Source organism: Emydura macquarii, unplaced genomic scaffold, assembly GCF_026122565.2.
Source record: "Emydura macquarii macquarii isolate MOO-44397 ecotype Brisbane River unplaced genomic scaffold, CSIRO-AGI_Emac_v2 contig_554, whole genome shotgun sequence".
NCBI classification, from domain to species: Eukaryota; Metazoa; Chordata; order Testudines; family Chelidae; genus Emydura; species Emydura macquarii.
The window spans coordinates 2,648,942-2,658,154 of record NW_027130691.1 but is presented as its reverse complement, the minus strand read 5'-3'; the positions used below and the strand labels follow the sequence as shown (position 1 = coordinate 2,658,154).

Below are 9,213 nucleotides of genomic sequence, written 5' to 3'. Positions count from 1 at the left end.
GGTCTGCACAGCCTTTTGCACCAGTTTATCTATATAACATTACACCATAAATTGGTTCAGCTGTATGGCCATGTCATCTATGAGAGGGAAAAATATATTTTTAACTCAATGGCTGATGTGTTAAATATCATGTTAAAATTGTAGTGTAGATAGTTCTAGTTTCACACATGCTCTCCTTAAGGTTTACCTCAGCCTGCTAATGTATATTAAAACTAAAACTGACTTGTCTATACTACCATTTTTACATGTTAGCTAGTACTTATTAAAAAACACACCTTTTTCCTACTAAACACAGGGCCATTAGACTGACTATCTACACCTTGGTGCAATGAGTGTAGTGAGTGTGTGAAATGCCCTAGTGTAACCACAATTTGCACCCATGGAACACAATTTGTATAGGTGCAATTAAGCCTGGCAGGAAACAGAAATAAACTGTACAAGCGCAATTAGGAGTTCACACCAGCACAATTACACTGAGGGATAAAAATCCCAGTGTAGACAAGGCATGAGGCTGGCAGGGAGAAAGCTTTGATGTTCATTAAGAGATTTGTTCAGAAGCTTTTTTTCTACTAGAATTATCAGCGCTATGATTTCTCCCCCTCTGCCCCAGTAATTCTGGAGCATCCATCCCATAAAAATGAATTAGAAGCACAAATGGATGAGACGCTACTGCCAGCATACGTTAAGTTGCACAATGATTTCTGAAGCACAAGGAGGCAGGGTACTCCTTTTGCATAGTATTTCTTCAAAAAGTAAAAGCATTTCTATAACACTTCTGACAAATGAATTTGAATGACCTGACTGCGTTCTTTATTCATTGTGTAAACCATCAGATTGTTTTGGTTAATTATAACATACAAGAGGAGGTCCCAGTAATGCCTTACTTTGGGCTGGATTCTGGTACCTATACCCATGTTAGGTAATACCTATGCAATAAAGCCCTCTATTACAACCAACGCAGTAATTAATTTTTCCAAATGAAAAACATTATACCTACAGCACTTGATCAGCCTTATGTTTTCACTTTAGACCTCTGGCTTTATCTTCTGGTTCTTGGTTGCTGAATAGGAAGGAAAGTCTGACTATTTTGAGCATGCTGAATTTTTCCTCTGCTGAGAAACTGTCTTCGCAGCTATAAATCCAGGGCCTGATTCTGAGAGGTGCTGTGCATTTCCCGGGTGGTTCTGAGCATCTTCCATTCTCACTGAAGGTTGCTCCAAACCCTGTAGGATTAGGCCATTACAATGTGATAAACTAATGTCAGATGTTACTAATTATACCGTTTTGTGTACGTCTCTTACCCATTTCATTAAATCAGGAGCCACTCTTCTGTTTGCTTTGGGCCCAGCGCTGCTCCTATTGGTCAATGACAAAACTTCAGTGAGAGGAGGATTGGATCCCTATGCAAGGAAACCGGAGAGGCAGAAGAGAGTTAGCCTGCTGTGTTTTGATCTTAGATTGCATTTGGTGCAATGGCCTTATGTGCTCCACACTATGACTTGGCAGTGAGTACCCTGGATCTTTCTTTGCGTTCAGTGCCTGTTCCACTTGCTGACTGAGTGGGGAAGGGTATGTTGTGAGTAGACGTGCTCTGGGGAGCAGATGTGAAGTGTGGTGAGGAAGTTGGATTTTAACCCCAGTTTTCCTTTTATAAAGTCAACTTTAGTTTGATAACAGAGCTACCTCCTACTCCTTTTCAGAGTAGGATAGTAATGGATAAAGGGTATTTCTGTTACTGTCTGTGTGCCCTGGGACCCTGATTCTGTACACCCTTAGTAATCCTATTGGCTTCAGTGGGACCACTTACCGAGTAAGGGCCACAGGATTAGAGCCTAACTGTTCCACTCTTTAGGACCAAATTCTGGTTGAGGATCAACTTTAAAGACACCAGCATAAAATGGCAGACGTTTGTATACTGGGCTTATTCAGAGTTTTATTGTAGTTATCCTGCAATTGGTACTAGCATGCAGGGGGAAGAGGTGTGTCTGTTAATAACCTGAACAATGGACAGATTCCAGCATGTATGAAATGTGAGTTTTTGCTTTATGCATTTTGACGATTTTCAAAGGTAGCAAAAGAATACATGCTAGTGTGATAAAAATGAGTGAGCAGTAGAAGTTATTTCCAATAGAAATAGACTACCAGATTCAGATCTGAAGCTATGCTGGTATATGTCCAGAGTAATTCCATTGGCTTCTGTGGAGTTACGTCAGTTTTACATTACATAATTACATTTTAATCATACTGGTTAAAAACCCAAGCTTGTTTAAAGGGGAAGTGAAGGCAGATTTAAAATATAAATATATAAGAAATTGAAGAAAAGAGAAGTTGATAGTAATGAATTAAATCAAAAGCTAGGAATTATAGCAAATTGATTATAGAAACTAAAGGACACAAGGAGAAATCTGTAGCCAGAATTAAGGACAAAAAGAGTTTTTAAAGTTTATTAGAAACAAATAGAATCCTAACAATGGTATTGGTCCAGTACTAGATGGAAATGTAGGATTATCAATAATAATGCAGAAAAGGCCAAAGTGTTCAATAAATATTTCTGTTCTGTATTTGAGGAAAACTGATGCTGTAGTCGTATCATATGATGTCGATAACACTCTTTCCACTCAGCTAGTATCTCAGGAGGATGTTAAACAGCAGCTACTAAAGTCAGACATTTTAAAATCAGCAGGTCCAGATAACGTGCATTCAAGAATTTTAAAAGAGCTGGCTGAGGCGCTCGTTGGACCATAATATTGATTTTCAATAATTCTTGGAATACTGGGGATGTTCCAGAACAGTGGTTCTCAACCAGGGGTACACGCACCCTGGGAGGTACACAGAGGTCTTCCAGAGGGTACATCAAGTCATTTAGATTTGCCTAGTTTTACATAAAACTACAGGCTACATAAAAAGCACTAGCGGAGCTGGTACAAACTAAAATTTCATACAGACAACTTGTCTATACTGTTCTATATTACTATACACTGAACTGTAAGTACAATATTTATATTCCCAATGATTTATTTTATAATTATATGGTAAAAATGAGAAAGTAAGCAATTTTTCAGTAATAGTATGCTCTGACAGTTTTGTATTTTTACGTCTGATTTTATAAGCAAATAGTTTTTAAGTGAGGTGAAACTTGGGGTATGCAAGATAAATCAGGCTCTTGAAAGGGGCACAGTAGTCTGGAAAGGTTGAGAGCCACTCTTCCAGAAGTCAGTTAATGCTATGCTAATATTTAAAAAGAGTAAACAGATGACCTGGCTAACTATAGGCCGGTCAGTCTGACATCAGTCCCAGGAAGGATAATGGAGAGGCTGATCCAGTGCGTGACTAATAAAGAATTGTGGGGCGTGATCTAATGAATGCCAATCAACATGGGTTTATAGAAAAGAGACATCGTCAAACTAACTTTCTTTTTTTGATGAGTTTACAAGTTTGCTTGATTCAGGTGATAGTATCGATGTAATAGACGTCTCTCTGGTGTTTGACTTGGTACAGCACAACATTTTGATTAAAAATGATAGTATAAAACTAACATGGTGCACATTAAATGGAGTTAAAGACTGATTAACGGATGGGTCTCAAAATGTAATTGTAAATGGGGGATCCTCATTTATTGGATGCACTCCCAGTGGGTTCCCACAGGAATCAGTCCTTGATCCTCTGCTATTTAACACTGTTATCAGTTACGCTGGAATAAAACATAATCCTTGACATAGTTCACAAAAATTGGGATGGGGGGGGGGGGGGGTAAATGAAGACAAGGACCAGTTCACAGCAGTCTAGATTGCTTGGTAAACTGGAAGCAAGTAAACAATGTGTTTTAATGTGGCTAAATATACATGTATATAGTTAGGAACAAAGAATGTAGGCCATACTTACAGGATGGGGGACTCTATCCTGGGAAATAATGACTCTTAAAAAGACTTGAGGGTCGTGGTGGATAATTCACTGAACGTGAGCTGCCAGTGTGGTGATGTGGCCAAAAGAGCTAATGCATTCCTTGGATGTATAAACAGGGGCATCTCAAGTAACGGTAGAGAAGTTATTTTACCTTTGCATCTGGCACTGGTGTGACCACTGCTGGAATATTGTGTCCAGTTCTAGTATCCACACTTCAAGAAGGATGTTGTTAAACTGGAGAGGGTTCAGAGAAGAATTAAAGGATTAGAAAACCTGCCTTACAATGAACCCAGTCACCTTATTTTTATCTTAACAAAGAGAAGGTTAAGGGCAGACTTGATTACAATTTATAATACTTACATAGGGAACAAATACTTGATAATGAGCGCTTCAAACTAGCAGACAAAAATTTACACCTTATTCCTAGTCTGAATTTGTCTAGCTTTAACTTCCATCCATTGAATCATGTCTATCTACTGTGATTGTAATTAACCAGTGGAACAACTGACCAAGGATCATGGTGAATTCTTCATCACTGGCAACTTTTAAACCAAGATTGGATTGCTAAAAGACATGTTCTAGGAATTATTTTGGGGAAGGGCTCTAGCCTGTGTTATACAGGAGGGCAGATGAGATGATCACAAGGGTCCAATCTGGTCTTTGAATGTAGTGTAACCGTATCAGTATTTGGACCAGTCACTGGCAGGGCAGTACTTCGATCTATGACATCTGCAGTTAACATATTTCTCCACTGTAGGGCACTGATACACTACATGAGAGAAACAAGACTGGAGGAGTATCCTAGTTGAGAAATACAGTGTTTGATACTCAGTCCCAGTTCATGTTATTCATTTTATAACTTCATTTTGTGAAGCTCTCTTTTCAGGCAGTAAAGTCTGACAAAGTTGACAAAAACCAAACTGAAAACACTCAATTTACTGGATCTTTTGTGTGGTTATTGTGACAGCAGAAACATAGTTCACTGGAACAAGCAGTGCAAATGGTACATTGGTACAGCTTAAGCTGCTAAGACTTGTTCTTTCTTTTGATGGGAAATTCGATATTATTTTTAAAAAACAGAACCATACAGATTAATGAGTTCCCTTATTTGTATAAGGGGTAATATATTCTCCCCAGTTGTATAAAACTTGCATATAATTGCATTGAAGTTTCTGGTGAAATGACCAAGTATGCAAAGCTCATGTCTGTGTCTGTTGCGTCTTACAGTAGCCACTTGTTATTGCCACTCTGGGATGGAATTACGTCTTTACTTTACGTACAGTGGATGGAACTCAATATTTAACATTATCCAGGGATTACATTTAATTCCTAAGAGTCAAATACTCATTCCGGAAGAGAAGGGGTTTATGTAAAGAGCTGGGGTACCATGAGGGGAAGGAATCCTTTCTCACATGCCACACAATGACAGTGGAACTTTGCTCTACATCAGTGACTGCACTCCACCTATGGAAGGTGGGAGAATGCTGATGGCACTCCAGCCTGGCTCCAAGAGCTCTGTGAATTGGCTCCAGTTTTGCTCAACCACATGCGAAGTGCTCAGCTCCTCTGGGCAAGAGGTCAGCATCCTTCTTCCTCAGTGCTCCTGGAACTGTACTGATTCCCCTGTAGTCAGGTCCCCAGCAAAGCAACAAGGGCTAGGGGTGAGGGCAGGATTTGGGCCCTTGCCTTTAGACTGTAAGTTTGTAGTCTCCAAACTTTTTACCTTGCGTCCCCCCTTATTCCTGTCCGCAACTCGCCTCTCCTCCCAGCCATGGCTGGGAGGTGAGAGCAGGGCTAAGGCTGGAGTTGTGGCTGGCCGGGGGCCGAGGCTGCAGCTGGGAGTGGGTCTTTGGTGGAGAGCAGGAGCCCAGGCATGGTTGGGGCTGGAGGCTGGGGTTGGGCAGGTGAAGGGGATGTGGCTGGGCTGGCAGCTGAGTGTGGGGCTGAAGCAGAGTAGGGCTGGGTGGCACTCTCTCCCCATCCCCCCACTATTGGCGCTGGCCTGGGCCCCGGCTGTGCCCCCCGAACATTCTTGCCAGGGTGTGCCCCACAGTTTGGGAACCTCTGCTGTAAGCACTTCAGCACGGAGTCCTGCTTGTGTAATTTCACCTATCCTACAGTGCTGTGTACACCCCTGGATTATGTGTGGAGTTGGTGGCAGCAGTCTGCTGGATCTTGAAGCATCTGAGAAGCAAGGTCCTAAGGCTGAATTGAAGCTTTAAAAGTGCCATCTCTTTGGGCATTTTCATTTTCAAAGCTTCTAAAAATATGGCTGAGGCTTTCCCCTCAGATGGTGGGAAGCCCAGCAGGCACCCAGAAGTGAGTCTCAGCAGCTTCTTGAGACTATTTGCTTTTCCCTGAAATAGCTCTGAGTGGCATCCACTAAAATCATGAAATGACTTTGCAGCATTGGATATCCTGCTTGGCTAGGTCTCTGATGACTGGCTCTGTTGCTGGATGTAGCTGGATTTATGGAGGAAGATGCCATTGAGGCAGGCACCTGAATAATAGATCTGATTTAGTTGTACAGTAGCATCTAAAACCACCCCAAGTGACATCAGGCCCCTACTGGGCTAGGTGCTGTACATACACGTAGTAAAAGACAACCCTTCCTCACAGTCTTTAATCTGAAGAGTAAGAAAGTAGTAGTATCTTTATGTTAGAGAGAGGAAACTGAGGCACAGAGAAAACCCATGGCAGAGATGGGAACTGAAGTGTGATCTCCTGAGGCTGAGCCAAGTGCTTTAACCACACCAACAGCCTTCCTTGCTAGGATTTAATCTGTAATTACTTTAAATGAATCTTGGGTAACACTTCAGGGTCTTGCTAGGACTTGAGATCTGCACCTTTCCACCCAAACACCAGAGCACCTCTGCTGCCGCCATTTTCCTTTGAGTACAACAGCGTAATACAGGGCGTTAGATAACAGGTGAACGTGTAGTCCTAAATGTTCTGACACCTTGCGACAGCGACGATGATGTGACTTTGGGCGAGGAGTGAGGGATGAATTTGCCTCAGTGTCTCTGGGTTATGTGGCTCCTCCACGGGGGTAGGTACCCAGCTGTCTGCTGAGAAGAAAGGCTAACCACTGGCTCCAGATCTTTCAGTATCCTGCCTCTGCATCCTGAAGAGGTTGGACTCGCCCTTTATCTCCACACCTCACTGCAGACGTTTTCTGTTGACACAGGCTCATGCCCCTGTCCGTGTCACGGAGCCTCACTGCTACTTTGGACCCTGGTTAGCGAGCACCACCCCGTCCTTCACGGCAACGCCTCGTGTTTCCAGAGCTGCCTGCACGGCGTGACAGCAGGAGGCGCGGGGCGGGGTAGGGCAGATCCTCGGGGGAATCCCCGCGGGGACGGTTCTGAGGTGGCAACGGGCGTGTCTTTGGCAGGGGCCGTTCATGGGGCTTCAAAGAGCCTCACGGCCCCGCCGGCCCTGCCTCTGCCGGTCGAGTCGCTGGGAAAGGCCTTGGAGCCTCCCGCCGGCCTCCCGTGGAGAAAAGCGCGCCCCGGCGGCACGAGGGCCTGGCTCTGCCTCAGGCGGCCCCGCGCCCCCGCAGGGTGACCAGCCCCGGCCGGCGGGATTGGAGCGGGACGGCCCCCGTATCCGGGGGCTGTGACCCGGCAGCCGGCCCCGATTCGCCACACGTGCTGGCTGCTCCCCAGGGACGGTCCCGCCTAAGGAAACACCGCAGGAAACACCGGCCCCCAGACACAGGCCGGGCAGCCCCGCAGCTCAGGCGGCGCCTCGCCAGCAGGCCCCCGAGCACCGGGCCCGCCCCGCCCCGCCCCGCCCGTGTGAGGGGAGGGGGGGGGAACAGAGCCACTAGTAAGTAACCCCCCCACACCCCCGGTTAGCGAGAGCAGCCTCGAACTCACCGCGCCGCGCCACAGGTGGAGGAAGCCGGGCCCCGCCCCCTGCACGGGAACGCCCCGCTCGCCCGCCCTCCGCGGGCTTCTCCGCCTTGCCTAGGCCCAGCCGGGCTCGCGGTCACCATGGTAACAGAGGCGCTTCCCTGGGTCCCTCCCCGCGGGGCAGGCAGCAGGTTCGGCTGCGCGCTGGGGGAGGGGGAGGTTCGGCCGGGCGGGGCCGGCTCTCGGTGCGCCAGCGGGACAGCCTCCTCCCCCGCCAGCCCAGCAGGTTCGGCTGCGCCGTGCGCCCGGCGACAGCGGGAGGAGGGCAGAGGCGCCGAAGCGGCCGCACACCCAGGACGCAGGTGGGGGCTCCGCGGGGCGCGGGGGGGCCGCTTGGACCTTCCTCAGACGCGCTCCGGGGGGGAGGGGCCGCGCTGTCTCAGCTCCCCCGAGGGCGCCGTGGACCGGGACCCCCCCCCCCCAAAGGACAGGGTAGGGCGAGCACCCCGCCCCTCACCCCACGGAGCATCCCCCCCCGTTCCCGGGCCACCACGCCCCCTAACCTCCCTCAATCCCTGCCCCGGGGGCTCCCTGCCCCGCCCCCCTGACCTCCCTGAGCCCCCTTCCCGGGGCACCCCCCCCCCGAACCGGACTGTATCCCCACCCCGCCCCCCATCGGCTGGAACCCCCTCCTGAGGAGCACCCTGCCCCAGCCCCATTGCCAGGCGCACCCTGGCCCCCAGCCCCCCCCGAACCCCCTTTTTAAAACCACCTTTAAAATCCTGCGCCACGTGCCCTGGAGCCCCCCCCCCGGCTCGCGGCGCCTCGCTCGGGCCGGGGGCTGCAGCAGCGCCGAGCCCCGGCTGCGAAGGGCGCCGTGGCGACCCAGCGCCTCCGAGAAGCGGGGCCGCTCGCTGCGGCTCCAGCTGCCGCCGGGTTTGCAGATGCTGGGCCGGGACTTGTTGCCGAAGTTAGCTGGCAACTCCGCTCCCCCGGGGCTCTGAGCCCGGCTCGGCGGGGCTGGGGGAAGCCGCTGTGTGTGTAAATGGCTTTAGAGCTGCCCAGCGTCTGTCGGCGTGCCGAGCAGCGGAGCTTTGCTTTGTGTGTGTCTCGGAAACAAAACAGTCCGAGGAGCAGAGCCTTGCAATTGAATCCGTGGGCTGCGAATCGGTGGGTGGGTGCCTGTCCCCCCACCCCCGGTAGCTTTCAGCTCTCGCCTAGTGGCATTCCGGGATTTGTTACGCTGGGCACTTCTCCCGCCCCCTGTTGCAGTGCTAGTCTTTGCATAAAGATTTATAAACGCGCTGCTGCTGCTGCTTCCAGAGACTTTTCTTCCCTTGTTTTCGGTTGTTTTGGTGCTGGTTGTTATGGGCTCCATTTCTATGGGAATCATGCATCCCTTTTGACGGGATTAAACACTGGCTGCTTCGGAAAAGTGTAACGATCTCTAGTG

The 9,213-nt window shown here is 48.5% G+C and overlaps 1 protein-coding gene and 1 long non-coding RNA gene across 3 annotated transcripts in view; one reads left to right on the top strand and one right to left on the bottom strand.

Moving 5' to 3' along the window:
- Positions 1 to 606: 606 nt before the first annotated feature.
- LOC137147400 (uncharacterized) lies at positions 607 to 7,884 on the bottom strand. Its single transcript, XR_010918202.1, has 4 exons — positions 7,785 to 7,884; positions 4,055 to 4,137; positions 1,302 to 1,400; positions 607 to 1,223 (listed from the first exon to the last, which is right to left on the bottom strand). It is a non-coding gene; the product is annotated as an uncharacterized lncRNA (long non-coding RNA).
- KIAA1671 (KIAA1671 ortholog) overlaps positions 7,772 to 9,213 on the top strand; it is a 133,365-nt gene continuing 131,923 nt past the window's right edge. The window contains exon 1 of one of the 2 annotated variants that reach the window (XM_067539424.1): positions 7,772 to 7,904. The gene's annotated coding sequence lies outside the window, so the exon portion shown is untranslated. Of the gene's footprint in view, positions 7,905 to 8,044; positions 8,123 to 9,213 lie in introns of those variants that run through there. The other variant, XM_067539423.1, reaches the window with a different exon arrangement.